This window comes from Pelophylax lessonae, assembly GCF_965119305.1.
Source record: "Pelophylax lessonae genome assembly, chromosome: 2".
NCBI lineage: Eukaryota > Metazoa > Chordata > Amphibia > Anura > Ranidae > Pelophylax > Pelophylax lessonae.
Window position 1 is genome coordinate 657,788,104 of NC_138769.1, and position 21,149 is coordinate 657,809,252.

Below are 21,149 nucleotides of genomic sequence, written 5' to 3' on the forward strand. Positions count from 1 at the left end.
CAGTGCCCATCAGTGCCGCCTCATGAGCGCACATCAGTGAAGAAAAAAAAATTACCTGTTTGCAAAATTAATTTTATTACAAACTATGAAAAGTTTTTTTTTTCTCAAAATTTTTGGTCTTTTTGTTTCATTAGCAAATAATAAAAATCCCAGTAGTAAATGGATACCACCAAACAAAATCTTTATTTGTGTGAAAAAAAATGATAAAACTTTGTTTGGGTACAGCGTTTCATGACCGCGAAACCATTATTCAAAGTGTGAAAGCTAAAAATTGGCCAGGGCTGGAAGGGGGTATATAAGTGCCCAGTAAGTAAGTGGTTAAACGCCACGGCCTTCCTGAGTATTGTTGCTGACCATACCCACCCCTTTATGACTACATTGTACCCATCTTCTGATTATTTTACAAACATCTAAAACTTGTAGCTGAGGTAGGGGAGGCTGCGCCATCCTCCCTCCCCACAGTACCACGGTGTTCTGCTGAAACCCGTCTCCTAGCAACCAGCCCTGCTGCCAAAAGGTCACTAGGCTCAGGGAAGGCGGGGATACTGGCCATGCCCAGTCTATGTTGTGTTGGGGCTGAACCAGCACGCAGCGTCACGGGGAATCTCTGCGTCGTGCGCATTGACGTCAAGGGATCTCCTAGTAGCAGTGAAGTGCGCTGTCTGTGGCTCGTCCATAGGGACCAGGAGCAGCGCTGTCACCTCTCCTCCCCCTCCTCCTCCTCTCTGTCTGTGTGTGTTCTCATTCTCCGCCCTGGACTGACTGGACCTGTGACACTGTCCCGGAGCCGAGCCTGTTTCTGCAGGGGACAAGGATGGAGCTGCGGCAGAGCTGCATTGAAGTGTGAGGAACGGCTGGTAAGTGTCTGTGAGGGAACACGGGGGGTGGAGGGAGGAGGTTGTTGACATACTTGACAGATAACAGGGAAGTTCGCCAGTCATTTCCCTCTGCTCATCCATGACCGGTCCACTGGTATCTATGTCATTACTTCCCAATACAGACCAATCACAGCGGGTCCACTGGTATCTATGGCATTACTTCCCAATACAGACCAGTCACAGCAGATCCACTGGTATCTATGTCATTACTTCCCAATACAGACCAGTCACAGCAGATCCACTGGTATCTATGTCATTACTTCCCAATACAGACCAATCACAGCGGGTCCACTGGTATCTATGGCATTACTTCCCAATACAGACCAGTCACAGCAGATCCACTGGTATCTATGTCATTACTTCCCAATACAGACCAGTCACAGCGGGTCTACTGGTATCTATGTCATTACTTCCCAATACAGACCAGTCACAGCAGATCCACTGGTATCTATGGCATTACTTCCCAATACAGACCAGTCACAGCGGGTCCACTGGTATCTATGTCATTACTTCCCAATACAGACCAGTCACAGCAGATCCACTGGTGGCTATGGCATTGCTTCCCAATACAGACCAATCCCTGCAGATCCACTGGTGGCTATGGCATTGCTTCCCAATACAGACCAATCCCTGCAGATCCACTGGTGGCAATGACATTACTTCCCAATACAGACCAGTCACTGCAGATCCACTGGTGGCTATGTCATTGCTTCCCAATACAGATCAATCCCTGCAGATCCACTGGTGGCAATGACATTACTTCCCAATACAGACCAGTCACTGCAGATCCACTGGTGGCTATGACATTACTTCCCAATACAGACCAGTCACAGCAGGTCCACTGGTGGCTATGACATTACTTCCCAATACAGACCAATCACAGCGGGTCCACTGGTGGCTATGTCATTACTTCCCAATACAGACCAGTCAGAGCGGGTCCACTGGTGGCTATGTCATTACTTCCCAATACAGACCAGTCACAGCGGGTCCACTGGTGGCTATGGCATTGCTTCCCAATAAAGACCAATCACTGCAGATCCACTGGTGGCTATGACATTACTTCCCAATACAGACCAGTCACAGCAGATCCACTGGTGGCTATGACATTACTTCCCAATACAGACCAGTCACTGCAGATCCACTGGTATCTATGTCATTACTTCCCAATACAGACCAGTCACTGCAGATCCACTGGTATCTATGTCATTACTTCCCAATACAGACCAGTCACAGCAGATCCACTGGTGGCTATGACATTACTTCCCAATACAGACCAGTCCCAGCAGATCCACTGGTGGCTATGACATTACTTCCCAATACAGACCAGTCACAGCAGATCCACTGGTGGCTATGACATTACTTCCCAATACAGACCAGTCACTGCAGATCCACTGGTATCTATGTCATTACTTCCCAATACAGACCAGTCACTGCAGATCCACTGGTATCTATGTCATTACTTCCCAATACAGACCAGTCACAGCAGATCCACTGGTGGCTATGACATTGCTTCCCAATACAGACCAATCCCTGCAGATCCACTGGTGGCTATGGCATTGCTTCCCAATACAGACCAATCCCTGCAGATCCACTGGTGGCAATGACATTACTTCCCAATACAGACCAGTCACTGCAGATCCACTGGTGGCTATGTCATTGCTTCCCAATACAGATCAATCCCAGTAGATCCACTGGTGGCTATGACATTACTTCCCAATACAGACCAGTCACAGCAGGTCCACTGGTGGCTATGACATTACTTCCCAATACAGACCAATCACAGCGGGTCCACTGGTGGCTATGTCATTACTTCCCAATACAGACCAGTCACAGCGGGTCCACTGGTGGCTATGTCATTACTTCCCAATACAGACCAGTCACAGCGGGTCCACTGGTGGCTATGGCATTGCTTCCCAATAAAGACCAATCACTGCAGATCCACTGGTGGCTATGACATTACTTCCCAATACAGACCAGTCCCAGCAGATCCACTGGTGGCTATGACATTACTTCCCAATACAGACCAGTCACAGCAGATCCACTGGTGGCTATGACATTACTTCCCAATACAGACCAGTCACTGCAGATCCACTGGTATCTATGTCATTACTTCCCAATACAGACCAGTCACTGCAGATCCACTGGTATCTATGTCATTACTTCCCAATACAGACCAGTCACAGCAGATCCACTGGTGGCTATGACATTACTTCCCAATACAGACCAGTCACAGCAGATCCACTGGTGGCTATGACATTACTTCCCAATACAGACCAGTCACAGCGGGTCCACTGGTATCTATGTCATTACTTCCCAATACAGACCAGTCACTGCAGATCCACTGGTGGCTATGTCATTACTTCCCAATACAGACCAGTCACTGCAGATCCACTGGTGGCTATGGCATTACTTCCCAATACAGACCAGTCACAGCGGGTCCACTGGTGGCAATGACATTACTTCCCAATACAGACCAGTCACAGCGGGTCCACTGGTGGCAATGACTTTACTTCCCAATACAGACCAATCCCAGTAGATCCACTGGTGGCTATGACATTACTTCCCAATATAGACCAGTCACAGAGGGTCCACTGGTGGCTATGGCATTACTTCCCAATACAGACCAATCACAGCATGTCCACTGGTTGCTATGGCATTACTTCCCAATACAGACCAATCACAGCATGTCCACTGGTTGCTATGGCATCGCTTCCCAATACAGACCAATCACAGCATGTCCACTGGTTGCTATGGCATCGCTTCCCAATACAGACCAATCACAGCATGTCCACTGGTTGCTATGGCATCGCTTCCCAATACAGACCAATCACAGCATGTCCACTGGTTGCTATGGCATTACTTCCCAATACAGACCAATCACAGCATGTCCACTGGTTGCTATGGCATCGCTTCCCAATACAGATCAATCACAGCAGATCCGCTGGTGGCTACGGCATTACTTCCCAATACAGACCAGTCACTGCAGACCCACTGGTGGCTATGATATTGCTTCCTAATACAGACCAGTCACTGCAGACCCACTGGTGGCTATGGCATTACTTCCCAATACAGACCAGTCACTGCAGACCCATTGGTGGCTATGACATTGCTTCCTAATACAGACCAGTCACAGCGGGTCCACTGGTTGCTATGGCATCACTTCCCAATACAGACCAGTCACAGCGGGTCCACTGGTTGCTATGGCATCACTTCCCAATACAGACCAGTCACAGCAGGTCCACTGGTTGCTATGGCATTGCTTCCCAATACAGACCAGTCACAGTGGGTCCACTGGTTGCTATGGCATCGCTTCCCAATACAGACCAGTCACAACGGGTCCACTGGTTGCTATGGCATCACTTCCCAATACAGACCAGTCACAGCGGGTCCACTGGTTGCTATGGCATCACTTCCCAATACAGACCAGTCACAGCAGGTCCACTGGTTGCTATGGCATCGCTTCCCAATACAGACCAGTCACAGTGGGTCCACTGGTTGCTATGGCATCGCTTCCCAATACAGACCAGTCACAACGGGTCCACTGGTTGCTATGGCATCGCTTCCCAATACAGACCAGTCACAGTGGGTCCACTGGTTGCTATGGCATCGCTTCCCAATACAGACCAATCACCGCAGACCCACTGGAGGCTATGGCATTGCTTCGCAAAACAGACCAATCACAGCGGGTCCACTGGTGGCAATGGCACTGCTTCCCGATACAGGCCAATCAGAACAGATGTAAGCTGTAGTTCTCATTCACACTGTATGCGGATTCCATGCATCATTCACCACTCTTCTCTGAAAGTAACAGAACTTTTCTTATCAGATACTGAAGGTCATTTTTCTTTTTTTTTCCAAGTTATTTGTATTGAAATTTTTTGAAAAAACATTCACATAGAGATACTGAAGATAATTCTATACTATTTATTTCTCTTTTATAATGGCCCCGACCAGCACTCTCCAAAAGGGACAGTCTATCCCTCTCAGAAGCCAGACAAACTTCTCTATCAATGCTTCGCCCATCATATTGTCTCTCTTTAACCATTTGCTGACCGCCCACCACAGTTCTACTGCGGCAGGCTGGCTCGGCCACGCGAAACAACATAGTACTATGTCGGCCATACGTGTGGTACTGGGGGGGGAACGCTCGCTGCTGGCGGCACGCTCCCGCCCACACAAGTCAGCGGTCACCAATTGCAGCCAAGCACCCACGATCGTTCCCCGCTGAGAGAGAACAGTCAGCTGTTGCAAACACAGCTGACCGTTCTTCTCTCAAATGATCACAGGGCGTCTGTGATCCTTCTATATAGGATCACAGGTCTCTATGGTGATTTCACAAGTCCCTCCCCCACAGTTAGAAAACACTCCCCTAGGCTCACATTTAACCCTTTGCTCATCCACTAGGTTAACCCCTTCCCAGCCAGTGTCATTATTACAGTAACAGTGCATATTTTTAGCACTGAATACTGTAGTAATGTCACCGGTACCCCTAAGTGTCAAAAATGTCAGTTAGGGGTCCGATCTGTCCGCCGCAATGTCGCAGTCCCGCTAAAAATCGCAGATCGCTGCCAAAAAATGACATAAATCTTTCCCCTAGTTTGTAGACACGATAACTTTTGTGCAAACCAATCAAAATACGCTTATTGGGATTTTTTTTTACCAAAAATATGTAGCGGAATACAAATTGGCCTAAAAGGATGAAAACGTTTGATTTTTTTTTTTTGGGGGGAGTGTTATATAGCAGAATGTGGAAAAAAAAAAAGATTTTATATATATATATATATATATATATATATATATATAATATTTTTTTTTTTTTTTGTTTGTTTATAGCGCAAAAAATAAAAATCGCACTGGTGATCAAATACCACCAAAAGAAAGCTCTGTTTATGGGGGAAGAAAAAGGGACACAAATGTTATTTAGATACAGCGTCGCACGACCGCGCAATTTTCCGTTAAAATAATGCAGTGCCGAATTGCAAAAAATGGCCTGGTCATTAAGGGGGCAAATCCTTCTGGTCCAGAACTGATTTGGTTTTGAAGTAATGATTTTACACTCCTTTGCAAACACACCTTCTGTGGAGCAGTTACGTCTGGCCCGTATAAACTTCCCCCACTGGTATGGATCGCGTGGAATGTGCTGGATAACAACTAGAAGCCAAAAGTAAAGAGTTCCCTGCGCATTCCTTACGATAAGCGTGCGTGTGAACAGTGCCAAAGACACTTTCCCTCACTAAAGTTAGATCCAAAAAGTTTATAGTATCAACCTGGCACTCAAAACTCTATAATGTGTACTTGTCTCAATCCAGAGCACTGAGTGTGATTTCTGTCTGCTGCCCCATTCCTCTTCCATCTGCATGAGTCACTCTTGGCAGGTTTTACAGATCCCAAGAGATAAAAAGGTGACAGGAGGGAACTCCCTCCAATCAGCTTTCACTGAGCTCTGCAGGGTTTAACTTTAGCTCCCGCCCCTTGCTTCCTGAAAGCTTAGAAAAGCTGTGTGAATTCTTGACTGTAGAGAGAGAAGAATTTTAAATGTACTTTGGTCCCCAGAGTATATTCAGGGTATATGGCTTGTTTAGTTGAAAGGGAGAATTACTTTATCCACAGTCCTGCAGGCTTCTCCCTTGCTAGTTCTGGTATTGACAACTGGTCTCCTGAAGCCATTCCTTTTATTCGGTCATATCTCCTCTCACCAACCTCCTCAAATACAATGTAAATCCAGCGGCCACTACTGATCCTGATGATATGTCACCTACCCACACTCCATAATGGGATCGAAAAAGATCTGACTTTGGACCCTGGTATTAAAGTGGAACTTCACTCCCACAATCAACATTGATTATTTTTAATCCTCATGCTACTAGCATTAGTAAATAGATAGGAAAGTATATAATTTGTTACTTTTTTTTTTTTTTAATTACTTTAGTTACTTCCTGTTTTTTTGCCTAGGCAAATGATGTCATACATCCCAGGAGTCTTCAGGAGGGGAGGAGGGGTTTTCACATCTCAGCACACTCTCCTGCACGCATACTTGAGCTAAGGGCAGGAAGTAAATCCTATGTGACTCGTTTGCCCTGCATGGCAACGGCTAGAAATGCTAGGGGGTGTTTTTCAAAGTGATTTCTCACCAAAATAAAGCATGGCGACATAGATTCGTGAGTTTGCTTTGAATATTAAAAATTAATTGGATAATGTTTTTAGTTTGTGGTGCTCGGATGCAGCTTAGATCCGCTTTAAGTAGGTTCCACTCTATTGATCCCTTCTAGACTAAAGAAGCGTTGAATCCTGCATTTATGGCTGGGGCACACTCATATTTAATTTTTTACATGTCTGCTTAGTTCATATTTCGTTTTTTAGATGCTGGCACAACTCAGTTTGCATGCCAGAGAAGGCTACGAGCAGTAAAATAACTTCAGTTCTGCTTAAAGTGGAGTTCCACCCTAAAATTATACTTCCCTCCATCTTCTCGCTCCGGGTCACCTGAAAAACAAATGGATAATCGCATTTTTTTTTTTTTCTTTTTTACTTACCTCGTAGAGAAGAAAATATACTTGCCTTACTTCCTTCTTCCTCCCCTCCGCAGCCATGGCCCATCGTCACTTCCTGGCTTTGCAATGATTCCTGGGAGCTGAACGTCATCGCTCCCAGGAATCATTGCGCCTGCACCGGCCCCGACGTCAGTTCCGGGGCGCGCGCGCGTCATTCCCTTCTAAACAGCTTCTGTGGAGGGATGACGCGCACACACCGGAAGTGACGACGGGGCCGGTGCAGTGCATCGTGGGACCGAAGAGGACGCAGAAGAGGATCGCGCTGGCTTCAAGCTGGCCCACCCCTAAGATGGCAGCGCTGGAGAATACATTTTCAAGGTAAGTATTTCTCCTAAAAGGTAAGTGCAACCCGGGACAGATCATAGGCTAGCCATTGTGGAATGTACTAGCCCTGACTGTCCCGGGGGTATTTTTATTTAAAAAAAAGTATTCCCCAGGTGGAACTCCGCTTTAAATGATATAGTAAAGTCCAAGTTCATGTAACACTTGTTAATGAAGTTTTGCTACAATAATTATTATTTCTCTTACGTCCTCCGACAGTCGCCGCCACTTCATAATCTTCACTAATGGGGTATTGACCTTTTGCTCCGTAGGAGTAGCTAGGCAACAAGATTTGTTAATATAAAAGCTTTTAGCATATCACACCCCTAGGGGGCGGTCCCCTCAGTCAATACCTTCCTGCATTCTCAACTCAGTTTCTAATGCCTAGCTTAGGAGTAGCTTGGCTGATACTGTGCTGGGGCTCTCAGTCTCAGCTTTCTATTCTCTTTTTTTGATTTTATTTGAGTATTTTTCTCTTTCTTTTACTAGCTATTATTTTTCTCGGCATTTAGTTTAGTTTCTTCGGATGAAGATGATCGTGCGGAGCTGGGTCTCAGACTGGCCACCCTGGTTCCCAGGGCTCAGGGCCAGGGGTTCCCCAGCCTGCCATCGAGCGTTCAGTCAGGTTTCCCTGGCATATTGAACGACCCATCCCTGTTCGCTGCAGGGATGCTGCCTGTGAGGTGGCTACCTCACTGGACGCCATTTGCGGTTTCGCACCGCGGTTCCTCTGCGTCCTGGCTGCGACACTCCCTGTCCTCAGTACAGCGGTTTGGTCGCTAGAGAAGGCTCCCCACGCCATCCGGACTGGTAAGTACTTTTCTATGTGGGGACCTGTCTGTTTGGGTGTCAGTCTGTGACTGTGTGACCCTGCATGTCTGTATATGTGCTGAGCTCCCTGTCAGATTCCTGTGTGGAATAGCTGCCTTTTCTGTGGGCTGCGGGGGGGGGGGGGGCTCTCCCGATCTGCTATGTGTGCTGTGTGGGCAGACTGGGGTTAGACATGCTGTGCGGCGGCCGCTATTGCGGTCCGCCATTTTTTTGAGGCAAACTTGTGGTGCCCGGCCCTAAGTGAGTAGGGAGCGGTGTTTTGGCGCCAAACGCTGCCATTTTGATGGCGATCGATGTACGACCACATGTCGGCGCCATTTTGTAATTGCCCAAAAATTGCCTCAGCCGAGCGGCCATGTTTGTGTAGCCTGCATAGGCTTTATAGGGCGGTCAGTCATTACATCACTTCCTTTTTGCTCTGGGACAGCGATGGGTGGCAGCAGCCTGTGTGGCCTCTCCAGGTTTTTACTTCTCCTTGTCCTGTATTTCCCTGCTCAGTGTTCTTATCCCTGTGGGGGTCGATCTATGCAGTAGTGTGCGGTGGGCTACGCTCGCCGCTGTCTTAAGGGGACAGTACTCCTTTTTCCAATTGTTGCTGGGGCATGGATTCTCAGGATTGCAAGTTTCCTCCCACCTTGGTGGGGGGCCAAGGGGCTGCTGCATCCCCCGAGGGGGCTGATCTGGCTGCTATTGTGGCGAACTTGGCTTCTCAGGTGCAAATGCTAATGGCTGACCGATCCGCAAAACGGCCCAGATTGTCTATTTCCTCTGATTCAGAGGGCGATGGGGCTGCTATGGCTGGAGTGCCCTTCTCAGGGTCTCGTTCATCTCTGGACCTTGGGGGGTCTGAGGGGGAGGCTGAGGTAGAAGGGGTTGATAATTCTCCCCCTGGCTCGCCTGAAGAGCTTGCACTCATGGATGAGTTGGTTGCTTCTATCAAGGAAACGCTGCATTTGCAGGATGAACCATGTCCTCCTGCTTTGCTGTCCTCTTATGGGACACAAAGGAAGCGCAAAACAGCGCAGGGTTTTCCCTGCCCTGCGGAATTTCAGCGCGCTGTTGATGAGCAATGGCGCGATTTAAAGAAGCCATTTACTGTGCCAAGTAAGTTCAAGCTGCGTTATCCATTTACGCCCACCACTGATGAGCGTTGGTGTGTGCCGCCTCAGGTGGATCATGCGGTGGCGATTTTGAATAAATCTACCGCAATTCCTGCTGAGGATACCCCGGTGTTCCTGGACCCTACGGACAGGAGATTGGAGTCTCTGGCCCATCATTCTTATACGGTTGCCGGTTCTATGCTGAAGCCTATTTTTGCTTCCATTTTAGCAGCCCAGGCTATTGCGGATTGGACGCAGGTGCTCAGGCGCACCCTGGTGGCTGACTCTGCTCCGCCGACAACATTGGCTATGGTGGATCAAATTCATCAGGGTGTCATGTATTTGTGTGATGCGGACTTGGATTTAGTCCCTTTGGCTGCACGCCTCTCTAGTGTGGCGGTTTTGCACCGTCGCCTGATCTGGCTGAAATGCTGGTCGGTTGACCAATCATCTCGCAAGACTTTAGCTAATTTGCCCTATGCGGGATCTCGCCTTTTTGGCGAGTCTTTGGATACGCTGATAAAGGGGATCTCCGGGGGTAAGAGTTCTCTCTTACCCCAATCTCACAAGAATAAGTTTGTTCGCGGTAAGAAGAATACCTCGTTTAGGCCCTCTCAGGGGTCCTTTCGTGCCTTTCGGTCGCAATACAAGGGCAAGCCCTTCAAGGGCCAAGGCTCCCAGAAGAAGCCGTGGGCAGGTAAGCAGAAGTCCGGCCAGTCCGGGTCCGCTGCCCATGCCAATTCAGCCTGAAGGGGCGCCCTCACCCGGTTCTGGGGTGGGGGGACGTTTGCTCGGTTTTCTTCAACCCTGGCTGGCCCGCATTCGGGACAGGTGGGTTCAGGAAATCGTTCGATCTGGATACAAGATCGAGGTTCTCTCTCGGCCGGCGAGCAGATTTTTTCCCTCAAATCTTCAGCTGTCTCCGGAGCGTTTGCAGGATCTGCACCTGGCGGTGCGGGATCTGCGGGCCCAGGGAGTGGTGGTTCCGGTGCCTCATCGGGACAGATTTCGGGGGTTCTACTCCAATCTGTTCACTGTGCCCAGAAAGGAGGGCAAAGTGCGTCCGATTCTGGACTTGAAAGCTCTGAACCGCTTTGTGCGGGTTCGCAAGTTCCGCATGGAATCCCTGCGCTCAGTGGTGGCTGCCCTGGTTCCGGGGGAATTCATGGCCTCCATCGATCTGAAGGATGCATACCTACACATCCCCATTTTCAAGGGTCGCCAGAGGTACCTTCGATTCGCCATTGCGGAGGATCATTACCAATTTGTGGCGTTACCCTTTGGTCTCGCTTCGGCTCCGCGGGTTTTCACCAAGGTGCTTGCGCCGGTTCTTGCTTTGTTGAGAGCCCGGGGCATCTCTGTCTTGGGGTATCTAGACGATATCTTGATTCGGTCTGCGACCAGTCAGGGCCTGGTGAACGACCTGTCCATCACGATGCACACTCTGCAGGAGTTCGGTTCGACGATCAATCTTCCAAAGTCTACGCTGTGTCCGTCGGTTCGTCTTCCCTACCTGGGGATGATCCTGGACTCTGTTCAAGCGAAGGTCTTCCTGCCGGAAGACAAGCTCCGGACACTTCAGGACGAAGTCAGGTCCCTCAGGGACACTCTGTGCTCGTCTATCCGGACGTGTATGAGGTGTCTGGGATTGATGGTCTCGGCTTTCGAGGCGATTCCCTTCGCCCAGTTTCACACATGGGATATTCAGGCGGAGATCCTGTCCAAGTGGAACGGGCGTCCGCAATTAATGGATCTGCGGATTTCGTTGAGCCGCCTCACCCGAAGGGGTCTTTTGTGGTGGCTCCAGTCCCCGGCGGTGTCGGGGGGCAAGTCCTTTCGTCTTTTGTCATGGACGGTGATCACCACGGATGCCAGCCTGTCGGGCTGGGGTGGTGTTCTGGGCGTTCTGTCCGCCCAGGGAACTTGGTCGGGGGAGGAATCCTCCCTTCCGATCAACATTCTGGAATTGCGAGCAATAAATCTCTGCCTTCTGCGTTGGACGGACAGCCTTCACACCAAGGGGGCACCAGGAGTGCCCGAGCGGCTCGGGAAGTAGCCGACATTCTGTCTTGGGCCGAGACGCACGTCCCGGCGATAACGGCAGTTCACATTCCGGGAGTGGAGAACTGGCAGGCGGATTATCTGAGTCGCCAGGCCCTGGACCAGGGAGAATGGTCCCTTCACCCGGATGTCTTTCAGATGTTGTGCGCGAAGTGGGGGTTCCCCAGATGTGGACCTGTTCGCGTCTCGTCTAAACAACAAGGTGGAAAGGTTCGTAGGAAGGACGCACAATTCTCGGGCAGACGCCTCGGACGCGTTAGTGGCGCCCTGGCATCAGTATCGTCTGATGTATGCCTTTCCACCGATTCAGCTGCTGTCCAGGCTCCTTCGCAGGTTGGCCTTGGAACCGCACACGGTGATTCTGGTGACGCCAGACTGGCCTTGCCGGTCTTGGTACGCAGACCTTGTGAATCTGGCGGTCGACGCTCCGTGGCGTCTACCTCTTCGAGAAGATCTCCTGTCTCAAGGACCGATATTCCATCCTGCTTTACAGTCGCTGGCTTTAACGGCCTGGCTGTTGAAAGCAATGTCCTGAAGGATAGGGGTCTCTCCCCTGAGGTCATTCCCACTTTGATCAAGGCTAGGAAGGCCTCTTCGGGGAAGATTTACTACCGTACTTGGAAGGCGTATTTTGCCTGGTGTGAGTCCAGGGGGTACTCCCCTCGCTCATACTCGGTATCGAGAGTGTTGGCCTTCCTTCAAACGGACGTGGACCAGCGTTTGGCGTTGGCCACGATTAAGGGTCAGATTTCTGCACTGGCCGTTCTCTTTCAACGCCCTGTGGCGTCTAATTCTTTGGTTAGCACCTTTTGTTCAAGGGGTGCGGCACTTGGCCCCTCCTCGGAGGGATCCTTTACCTCCATGGGACTTGAACCTTGTTCTGTCCATTTTGCAGCATGCTCCCTTTGAAAAGATCAGGGAGATCTCGTTGTCTCTGTTGTCCAAGAAGGTTGCCTTTTTGGTAGCGATCACTTCGGCTCGCAGGGTGTCGGAGCTGGCGGCCTTGTCCTGCAGCTCTCCCTACTTGGTGATTCACTTGGATAAGGTGGTCTTACGACCTAACCCTTCTTTTCTTCCGAAGAGGATCTCGGAATTTCACCTCAAAGAGCATATTGTCTTGCCTTCGCTTTGCGCGAAGCCTAAGCATCCAAAGGAGGTGGCTTTGCATTCCTTGGATGTTGTTCGGGCGATCAGGGTTTACCTGTCATCTACTAAATCCTTTCGCAAGACGGATTCTCTATTTGTCCTTCCAGAGGGTCCTCGGAAGGGCATGGCAGCGTCGGCTGCGACCATCGCCAAGTGGATCAGACAGACCATTGTGCAAGCCTATGCTTTGAAGGGGAAGGTTCCTCCTTTCCCTGTGAAGGCGCACTCTACCAGGTCTCTGAGTACGTCTTGGGCCTATCGTCATCAGGCTTCTGTGGCCCAGGTGTGTAAGGCTGCGACTTGGTCGTCCGTTCACACCTTCTCAAAATTTTACAAAGTGGATGTTCAGGCATCGGCAGATGCTTCCTTTGGCCGTAAAGTTCTTAGTGCGGCAGGGCCTTAGGGTCCCTTGTTTGGGTCCTTGGCTGTTGGGGTGTTTTTACCCCTAGGTTACTTGTTCTTTCCTGGGTTGTTGCTCCTGTTGAGCACGTTTTTTCCTGTTGCCCAGTTGGTTCTCTTACTTTGGTAAGGTTCCTTTCTCTGATGTGGGTACTGCGTTGCTTTAGGCGCGGCTGCGTTTTTCCCACCCCTCATGTCTACACTGCTCTGGGACGTCCCCATTAGTGAAGATTATGAAGTGGCGGCGACTGTCGGAGGACGTAAGAGAAAACGGAATTTTTGTAAAATCTTACCGTAAAATTCCTTTCTCTGAGTCCTCCGACAGTCGCCGCCCCCGTCCCTCTTTTGGGGTTTGTTTATGTACTCTACTGCTATGCTACTGAAACTGAGTTGAGAATGCAGGAAGCAGGGAGGTATTGACTGAGGGGACCGCCCCCTAGGGGTGTGATATGCTAAAAGCTTTTATATTAACAAATCTTGTTGCCTAGCTACTCCTACGGAGCAAAGGTCAATACCCCATTAGTGAAGATTATGAAGTGGCGGCGACTGTCGGAGGACTCAGAGAAAGGAATTTTACGGTAAGATTTTACAAAAATTCCGTTTTTTTCCTGCCCCCCCATTGTCCCACTTTTATATGGTCTGCCAATCCAGCACCCCCCTAAAAAATGTTTAGGCCTCTGTATTTCCCCCGCTCTCCTTTTACGTACCTGAGCCCTCATTTGATCCAGCTCTGTACCAATTTGCACCTCTTCTCTTCCCTCACTACTTCCTGGTCTCACTGGCTTTGCTGAGGCAGCAGGAGTCATTGGCTCCCGCTGCTGCCTGTTAACGCCAGTGATGAGGTGTCTATAGACATGGGAGCAAGCCTCACAAGTGCCCCCATAGAAAGCAGCTTTCAATGGGGGCACTTGCCAGAGAGGAGGGGCCAGGAGCACTGGAGGGACCTGAAAAAAGGAGGTTCGGGGCCACTCTGCAATTCCAGAGCAAGTAAGTAAAAACCTGTTTGTTTTTAAAAAACAAAGCATTTACAATTCCTTTTTAAATCTGTGTACCAGAAGTTTGCTTTTTACCGGATCTGTACTTAATGTGAGTTATAACCTGAATAAAATTGCGGTCATTGCAACTTTTTATGTCACACGGTATTTGCGCAGAAATTTTTCAAACGCGTTGTTTTGGAAAAAAGCACGAAGCCCAATTTTTTTTTTTTTTGTATAATGTGAAAGACGTTAGCCAAGTAAATATAGAACTAATATGTCGCGCTTTAAAATTCCGCACACTCGTGGAATGAGGCCAAACTTCAGTACTTAAAAATACACAATGCCAGGTATCGGGACAAGAAAAGTCTGATCGGTGCACCCCTAGTTCACACTGCCATATGCGAATCGCTGGGGGTGTCAATACAAAGTTAACGACACCCCCAGATCAGTTTGCATATCGCAGTGCAAACTGACAGTTCGGACATGAATCGGATCACGTTGGTGTGAACCACCATGCAATCCGATTCTACTGTAGACCCAAAAAAGGGTCCTGTGCGTGTTCAGTCCGAATCCGATGCGAATCCAGCCATACAATCTGGCTGAATTCGCATCGCACACACATCGCATGTGATTTTCAGAGCAGTGCGCTCCGAATCACATTCGATGTCTGTCATCGCACTAATGTAAACTGGGACTCCCGTTTTTTTTTTTTTTTTTTTTTTTTGTTCCACCAGCCCCTCCTTATTCGATTGTAAGCTCCCAGCAGGGCCCTCCTAACTCTCTTGAATTGTATTGTTGCTGTACTGTCTCCCTTTTATATGGCAAAGCACTAAGCAAACTGTTGGCACTATATAAATCCTGTATAATGGTAATAAAAAATTAAAATGCCTTGATAGTTGTATGTCTGAAGTAGTTGGCATTTCCAGGCAGGCTGTATTTGCATGCAAACCATCCTAGGCAATGCCAACAGAGAATCCTGGACCTACATGATTGAAAGAACTGAAATACAATAAATGAAATTGGTGAGCCAGCGAATAGAAGGCTAGGGAAGAAAGAAGTCGATGATGATGGAGGTCCTCCAGCTGGAAATTAAAGCAGTAATTGCTGCAGATTCTAATGAACACTGAGAGTAGCACACAGTATGCAGTGAAAATAGAGAAAGTAAGGAGAAGAGCCTGTATAACTGTTCAAGACTGAAGGTAAGGCTGGAGTTCAACTGTAAAGACTAAATCTTCTTATGTGGTCTTTAAAGCCCTGCACTGTAAAAAGAAGTGAATTTAGTGAGGAGGTAAAAATTTGAATGGAAAAACCAATTTCGGTTTGTCCTTGGCAGTCATTTGCTTATTGCTGTCCTTGGAGCATTCCACAGGTGACCAAACAAATGGCTCCTCTGCGTGTTTGCCTAGTTTAGAATGCTGAGCTGTTTAATGTTCCGTTCGCCCACTCTTACCTTGAAAAGTGCAGAATTAGTATTTTTCTTCAAGCGGGATGCCTCACATTGTCATTACCCTTAAAGTCACCCTGGCATTTTCTAGAAAAAGCACTTTATGTATGGGATGAAGACTGACAATAGACAGACAGGTGAAAATGATAGTGGGGGGAAACTGCTTACTCTGGATGTAATAGAGAACATCTACTATGGAAGAGGATTTATCTTAGGAATTTGCCAAGAATAGCCGTCCCATGTCTTGTAGTTTCCAGAGACTACACTTCTCATACACCTGGCTTAAGATATTGGATCGGGGTTAAAGAAGAATTTCAGGGGAAAAAAAATTCTCATGCAGTGGGGCCATGCCTGCACTACATGGGTTAACTGTTCCTTTTTGTCTAGGGCACGTGTCAAACCCAAGGCCCACAGGCCGAATGCGGCACGCCAGGCCATTTCATGTAGCCCTCACACCTCTCCTGTAGCTGCGGCACCCCCCTCATCTACACCCCACCTTGTGTCAGCAGTCAGCAGCAGAGAGGACAGGACTCTTCCTACAGATCTTGCACTTATAAGGGGAGGGAGGAACTCATACCTGTTTTTAATGCAGTGCAGTCTAAGGGCCTGAAGGTCATGGACATCCAATATTGCGTTTTCCACCTTGTCCCTTGCACACGGATTTCTCCAGATTCTCGGAATCTTTTGATGACATTATATACTGTAGAAGATGATAAATTTAAAGTATTTGCAATTTTATGTTGTGTAACATTATTCTGAAGTTGTTAGACAATTTTTTTTTTTTTAATTCTTTTTATTTCAATATGTGCATAAAAACGAACATTCCAAACGTCCTTTCAACAAAGGGACAAAACAATATAAAATAAAAAAATTATACAATATCCAAATAATTATCTGTTTACTTAGTATTCATAATCTCTTTATGCCAAGGTATATCCATTTAGCTTAATTGATCGCCGTTGTTCTGGTGTGCCCCAACCCCTTGCTCCATCGCAATCATAGATTTATTTCCTCATCATACTATGTGCATCCCTCTATATCCTCTTAGTTATCTCCTTATATTCAACCATTGGTTAATGTTGATTGACACCAATTATCCCAAATTTTATTATATTTCGTTGAGCTTCCTCTATGCATATACAGTAAAACCTTGGATTGCGAGCATAATTCGTTCCGGAAGCATGCTTGTAATCCAAAGCACTCTTATATCAAAGCAAATTTCCCCATAAGAAATCATGGAAACTCAGATGATTCGTTCCACAACCATTTATTCATAAGTCCTTCAGTTTATAGTCCATATAAAAAGATTATAGCATTGCGAGAGGTTATATAACCATAAAATGTCCATCCACAAATAGCCGCTTCCACAAGGGGATTAGAAGCAAAGTCCATCAGGAGCTACAGAGTATGAAAGAGAAGAGAGGCGCCTCTAAGTGTAGCAATATGGTTCCATTTAATGAAGGTACAACATTTAGCAACTCACATGGCTGATGAATAAAACAGGCACATCTAAGTATGCAGGCATCCGGGGTAAAGCTGTCCACATAGACTATCTTCTGCACCGACGGCTGCCAGTCTGTAATCCTGACCGGAAAGACCACCCTGCAGTAAAGCGATCTGAAAGCGAGGGGCAGCATGGAAGGGATGATGTAGATGGTGGTGTGGAGGACGGTCTATGTGGACAGCTTTAGCCTGGATGCCTGCATCCTTAGATGTGCCTGTTCCAATCATCAACCATCTGAGTTGCTAAAGTTTGTACCTTCATTAAATTTAACCATATTGCTACACTTAGAGGTGCCTCTCTTCTCTTTTCTACTCAGCTGTGACTTGAGGCTACTTGTATATCAAGACATCGCTTGTAAACCAAGTCAAAATTTATTTGAAAATTTTGCTTGTCTTACAAAGCGCTCTTAAACCAAGTTACTCTCAAACCAAGGTTTTACTGTACAATACTTTTTCAAATGGTAAAATATGATTTACCGCTCTTATCCAGTTCTTAACAGCAGGGGGCTTCACTTGAATCCACTTAACTGTGATTGTTTTCCTTGCCATAAACAGCGTTTCTCTAAGCATTATCTTGTGATATCTAGACCATGTTATTTCATCTAATATACCCACCCAGCAAACAGGTTTCTGGGGTCAAAGGTACAGGCATATTCAGCACAGAGGATAATATTTGAATTATTTCCTGCCAGAATCTTGATATCACTGGACAAAACCACATAATATGTATAAAGTCTGCCCGCTTAGCACTGCATCTCAAACATTTAGGAGATGCAATGCTTTGCATTGCATAAAGTCTACTTGGAAAGAGATATGATTGATGTAGCATATATAATTTGTATTAACCTATTGTTTGCTGCTGGCGATACATATAAATGGGATGAACAGGCTTCTTTCCAATCTTCGTCAATTAAATTGGGAATTATTTCCTGCCATTTTGTTCTTATTGCCAAGGGATTCATTCCTGAATTAACCCTGGTTAAATGTGCATATATTTTAGAGATTAATCCTTTAGGGCCCTGGGACCTAAGGATACCAATCATTGGATATCCAGAGATCCCAGGTCCCAAAACTCCAAATTGCGCTTGTAACGCATGTCGCAACTGTAGGTATCTATATAATGAGGTATGTGGTATATCCTATTTCATTTGTATATCTGAAAAAGAGTACATATGTGTTATGTCATATACGTCTGCAAGGACTGATATCCCTTTTTGTTCCCAGAACTGATACTCTACCAATTGTTTCAGTTGATTAAACATTGGGTTTCGCCATAGTGGGAGATCCATGTTTATTTGTGTGTTTCCCTCTATACGTTTTGCCTCTCTCCATATTGTACGAGCTAATGTTAACATTGGTATTTGCTTATATTTTAATTTTATTCAAAGGTGCTTCTAGGGCTATAAGTAAATTATCGATTTGTAAAACATGAGTCAGGTGTGATTCTACCATCTGTAGTGTTACTGGTACTATCCATCCTGTGAGATGTTTAAGTTGTCCAGCGAGATAGTATCTGCAGCCCTCAAATTTTCCACTCGCCTACTCGCATTTTGCGAGTGGAAAATTATGTATCGCGAGCTACTGCCAGGGGAAGAGAGGAGAGGAAAGCCGCCAAAGGATTGGATAATGTCAGCGGCGGATCATCCCGCTCAGCTTTAATTGTAATGGCCGGGCGCTCGCCGACACACAGTTCCGTCTCCTAGCGCGGCTTCTTTGATAGACAGAACACCTGGCCAACCAGGACGTGTTCTGTCTATCAAAGAAGCCGGGCTAGGAGGCGGGACTGTGTATGTCAGCGAGCGCCCGACAATTACAATTAAAGCTGAGCGGGATGATCCGCCGCTCCGACATTATCCAGCAGGACTGATGGAGAGGTTCAAGCCCAAGTTGGAAAAATCGGCAGTACACCCGTACAAGGTAGGGTGGGATGGATGGATGGATGGCTGCTCTGGCTGGGCGTCTGTGTCATGGGAGGTGGAGGGGCGCTGCCAGGAGTGTTTCTGTGACAGGAGAGAGCGGGATGCGCTCTCTCTGTCTTCTCACCGGGCTTCACACACTCCTGTCAGATCGGGACTTCTCCCCTGAGTCAGAGTGGAGGTGGAGCGGAGGAGAAGACCATTAATTCCTAAAGCTTTGCACGGACAGCTCGGGAGAGATGCGGCTGCAGAAGGGGAAGAAGATTGCGGCTCAGGAAGGACACTGCATGTCAGATCGGGACTATTCAGAGTTTGTTATCCCCTCTCCTCCGAGTCAAAGCAATGTGGAAAGGGGGCGGGTAACAAACTCTATATAGTCCCGATCTGACATGCAGTGTCCTTCCTGAGCTGCAATCTTCTTCCCCTTCTGCAGCCGCATCTCTCCCGCCAGCTGTCCGTGCAAAGCTTTAGGAATAGGAATCGGCTTCTCCTCCACTCCACCTCCACTCTGACATATGAAGAGGAGGATCACAGAGCGATGTATCTGGTATCACAGGTGCTGAATCTGAGGTCTGTGACATGCTGGAGGAAAGGGTGAACTACACTGGGGTACAAATCTTATCCTGTCACCTCCCAAATTCCCATCTCAGCACAATCCCCCCCCTCCCTCCTAGCACAACCCCCCCATCTCAGCACAGTCCCCCCCATCTCAGCACAATCCCCCCCTCCTAGCACAACCCCCCATCTCAGCACAGTTCCCCCCCCCTCCTAGCACAACCCCCCCGCATCTCAGCACAGCCCCCCCCCCTAGCACAATCCCCCCATCTCAGCACAGTCCCTCCCCTCCTAGCACAACCCCCCCATCTCAGCACAACCCCCCTCCCATATTGATCCCACCTAGAAGTAATCATCTTCTCCCCACCCCTCATGCTACAAATTCTCTTATTCCAACCCCCCCCCCCCAGGGACAATCCCCCAAAAAGTATTTGTACTAGGAGGGGTGGGGAGAAGATGATTACTTCTAAGTGGGATCGATATGGGGGGGGGGGAGCGGGGTTGTGCTGGGATGGGGAATTTGAGAGGTGACAATAAAGGATTTCTTCTAGCAGGGGAATTGGGGGGGGGGGGGAGGGTGCTAGGAGGAGTGATTCGTGCTGGGGGGGTGAGGATTTGTGCCAGGAGTGGGGATTTGGGGATCGCCCTTATAGAGATTATTGGAATGGGGTGGGGGGATGGATTTGTGCCAGAACAGGAAGTCTTGGGGCTGTTAAAAAGGGGTATTGGGGGGGGGGGGGGTTGTGTCAGTAGGAATAATGTTTTTTTTTGTGCTAGGGGGAAAATTTTGATGGGGGGAGGATTTGACGGGTAGGATTTGTTCTAGGAGGTGAAATTTTTGGGGGGGGGTTACTAGGATGGTGATTTGGGGGTTCCAGACCCTTGATGGGCACTGATTAGGCTGCACTGATGGGCACTGAAAACGTTATTAATATTTATTTTTGTAACTTCTGCATTAATGTAAAAACATTTAACAGTATAATTTTATGGCGTGTTTAGGGGCGGAATTAGGGGCGGGGCAGGGTAGGAGTTGGGTGGGGCAACTGGTGGCGAGTAACCCTTAAGGCCTGGCTAGTAGCTCAGGACTTTAAATTTTGAGCCCTGGTATCTGTATATATTAGGAAGTACCATACCTGCTTCTGTTTTAGCTCTCTGAAGTGTGGTTAACTTATTCTATTTCTACCCTTTCCCCAAATAAATGTGGTAAATAGGGCATCTATTTTTTTTTTTAAATAGTTTTAGGGACTATAACCGACATGTGAAAAAATGTATAAACATTTCGGTAATAGGGCCATCTTGATTAAATTTATTCTCCCTGCAACTGAAAGTGGTAATTTAGCCCAAGTAGCTAATTTAGTTTTAATTGTTGTCATGAGTGGATTAAGGTTAACCTGTAAAGCTGCTTGTGGTAATCTTGTAATATTTATTCCCAGGTATTTGAAAGAGGACACTACCTTTTTAATAATT

General features: G+C 47.6%; 1 protein-coding gene across 2 annotated transcripts in view; it reads left to right on the forward strand.

Annotated features, from left to right (window-relative positions):
- The first annotated feature begins 740 nt into the window (after positions 1–740).
- FNDC3A (fibronectin type III domain containing 3A) overlaps positions 741–21,149 on the forward strand; it is a 491,075-nt gene continuing 470,666 nt past the window's right edge. The window contains exon 1 of one of the 2 annotated variants that reach the window (XM_082246110.1): positions 741–857. The gene's annotated coding sequence lies outside the window, so the exon portion shown is untranslated. The remainder of the gene's footprint in view (positions 858–21,149) is intronic. The other variant, XM_082246111.1, reaches the window with a different exon arrangement.